A 3,226-nucleotide genomic window follows, 5' to 3' on the forward strand; every position below is an offset into this window, starting at 1 on the left:
GCAAATGTTGTTGCTGATGCACTAAGTAGAAAGTGGGTTCAGATGTCTACTTTGATTGTGAAAGAGTGGGAGTTGATATAGAAGTTCCGAGATATGAATTTGGACCTGTAGTTGAACAAAGATCATATCTGGTATAATCACCTGACAACCACTACTGACTTCTTGGAATAGATTAAGGCTGAGTAGTGAGCCGATCAAGGGTTACACGATTGGGTTGTTGGGTACCGATTAGGTCAAGGACTTTGTTCTAGGTGTAAATGGTATTCTTTGGTTTAAGTATAGAGTGAGAATTCCGGCAAAGTCAGATTTGAGAAAATTTATTCTGGAAGAAGGACTTAAGAGTCATCTTAGTATACACCCTGGTATGACTAAGATGTATAAAGACTTAAAGGAATTGTTATGGTGGAGTGTGATGAAAAGAGATGTGACGGAGTTCGTGTTAGCTTGCTTAGTATGTCAGAAGGCTAAAGTGGAACATTAGAGGCCAGGAGGAATGTTACAACAATTGGATATTCCCCAATGGAAATGGGACAATATCTCAATGGACTTTATAACCCATTTACCAAGGTCGTCGAGAGGTCATGATTCCATATGGGTGAGTGTCAACAGGTTGGCGAAGAATGATCTTCTACTACCAATTCATCAGAGGGTGTCATTGGAAAATTTAGTAGAGTTGTACATTCGTGAGGTAGTGAGACTGCATGGAATACCGACAAGTATCATTTTAGATTGAGATCTACATTTCACCTTGAGATTTTCGCACACATATCAAACAACTTTGGGTACATAGTTTATGATGAGTTCAATATATCATCCTGAGACTGGTGGACAGATGGAAAGGATTATTCAGTCCTTAAAGGATCTGCTGAGAACATGCGTGCTAGATCATCTTAGATGTTGGAGTGAGGTGTTACTGTTGGTGGGGTTCACGTACAATAACCTTATCATTCAAGTATCGAGATGGCATCTTATGAAGCTCATTATAGAAGAATATCTCAAACATCGTTGTGTTGGTATCAAGATGGGGAAGCAGTGGCAATAGGCTTTGAGTTGTTATAGTAGACTACCAAATAGGTAAAGTTGATTCAGGAACGGATTAAAGTTGGAAGGGTTATTCGGTCGAAGAAGTTGTTTCACCAAAGTTTTTCAGACCATACCAAATTCTCAAGAGGATTGTATCAGTAGCATATGAGATAACATTACCACCTCAGCTAGCAAACTTGCATAATATGTTTCACGTATCTTAGTTGAGGAAGTATGTTCCAGATCCAATACACATATTGAAGGTAGAAGACATCCAAGTAAGAGAATATTTACCTTTGGATTCTCGACTAGTGTGGGTCTTGGACATTCAAACTAAGAAACTTAGATGGAAGAAGATTCACACAATGAAGATACTTTAGAATGAAAATACACAGGAAATGACGTGGGAGTTGGAAGACTATATGAGGAAGGATATCTCTTCCTAGAGTAGAACAATTTTTGAGGACGAAAATTTTTGAGTTGGGGAGGATGTAAGACCCGGAAAAAAGTTAGAGTATTCAGGTGAAGTTATAAAGTGGCTGATGTTTTAAGGAGAACTCTTGGTGTAGTGGTCACATGGTCTAATATTGAAAGCCACATGGAATATATAATTGATTTATTAGAGTTGTTGTTCTATTTATTTTAATTATTTATGGCATTAGAAATACATGTGTTTTTAAATTTGTGGTGCGCATTATATCATGAGGAAGCATGTGGCTCAATGGTTGGAGTATGTGTTTGGTATGGGAAGGGGTATGACTTCATATCGTGGCTGGTACATGAATAATGATTTAAAAAAGTTATAAATATTAATATGTTATTTTATATTACATATATTTGAGTGCACAAGCAGCGTTTGTAGTCTAACGGTTAGGATAATTGCCTTCTAAGCAATAGACCCGGGTTCGACTCCCGGCAAACGCATTATTAGTGAATTTCTTATTATAGGTATAAAATGGAAAAAAAATTCCTTTGAATATATATTTATTATTATTGAAAGCCAACTTAACTGGAATACTTTTTAAATGACAATTTTTCTCACTTTCATAACTTTCTTCTTCCTGTATTCTAGTGTCGGAAGCGGTTTGACTTCGAATCTTGGCTAGCCTTTGTATGGGTTGTAATTGCCACATGAACGATAGAAATGACGAAGTTAATGGTTTTAAGTCTCTAGATTCATATCTTAATGTTGAGGGACCACAAACGGAAAGAATAAAAGTTGTTTTAAATGCTAGAGTTTTTTAGGGGAGAGTGGTGACAACTGGTTAGGGTAAACACCCCAGGTTATATGAGTGTATTAAGTGCTTAAAGAGAGGAAAGGAAACAACAAGAAACAAGCTAAAGAGAATTTGTGGAGACTGAAGTTAGAGGCAGCGAGGGAGACATATTGGAAGTATTGTTGAACCAGGTAAGCGAAAGTTGAACCTTTGTGTTTTATTTTCTTTGCTTTCTATATGATCACTACCTGAGTTTCGGGGGACGGGTAGTAATTCACGTGTTCATGAAACGGTGTTTGAAGTTATCTTGTTGGTGATGATGAATCCTCCCCAAAGCTTATAGCTTTGGCCAACACCTAGGCCTAATTTTCTTTATTTGTTTTTATTCTTAATTAAATAAATAATTCGTTTGGGCAATTAATTTTGTACTACCTTCCTTTAATTTTCTTTGTTTTCTATGTGGGCCAGGAATCTTGATGTAGAAGTGCATGAGTGGACCATGCCTACATCTCAACGCATCAAGCCTCACGAGCGTGATTGGGCCTGAAATCTTTGTCAACAATTGGGCTTGCAACTTGCACTCCAACGTTCTCCACCAGCGTACCACCAATGCATTTGGATGGCAACAAGCAGCCTTTTTTTTCGCACCTACCATGGCATGCTTCTGCATCATTCATTCAACCACGTGTTTGGGCAAAGACCCACTACAACCCAAGTCATTCTTTACTATATTATTTTATATCTTGTTGTGATGCTTGAGAGGGAGAAACCCACGGTTTATGTGTTGCTTTTGGCTTCCATTAGTAATTTTTATATGTTGTTGTGGTGCTTAGAGAGGGACCTGCGGTTTACATATGAACTTGTTCCCCATTTCGTTTGTGGTGCAAAATAAGGTACTCTTTAGTTTGTTTTTTGTTGTTGTAATTAAGGCAACCTTTCTAGTTATGGGACAAGCATGCATGGGCCATTTTTTATTTCATCTTGCA

General features: G+C 37.6%; 1 non-coding gene across 1 annotated transcript; it reads left to right on the forward strand.

The window, feature by feature from the left end:
* The first annotated feature begins 1,875 nt into the window (after window positions 1-1,875).
* On the forward strand, window positions 1,876-1,947 carry TRNAR-UCU (transfer RNA arginine (anticodon UCU)). Its single transcript has one exon. It is a non-coding gene; the product is annotated as a tRNA-Arg (tRNA).
* Window positions 1,948-3,226: the final 1,279 nt, after the last annotated feature.

Source organism: Vigna unguiculata, chromosome 4 (assembly GCF_037176805.1).
Source record: "Vigna unguiculata cultivar grain cowpea cultivar isolate G323 ecotype 2 chromosome 4, ASM3717680v1, whole genome shotgun sequence".
NCBI classification, from domain to species: domain Eukaryota; kingdom Viridiplantae; phylum Streptophyta; class Magnoliopsida; order Fabales; family Fabaceae; genus Vigna; species Vigna unguiculata.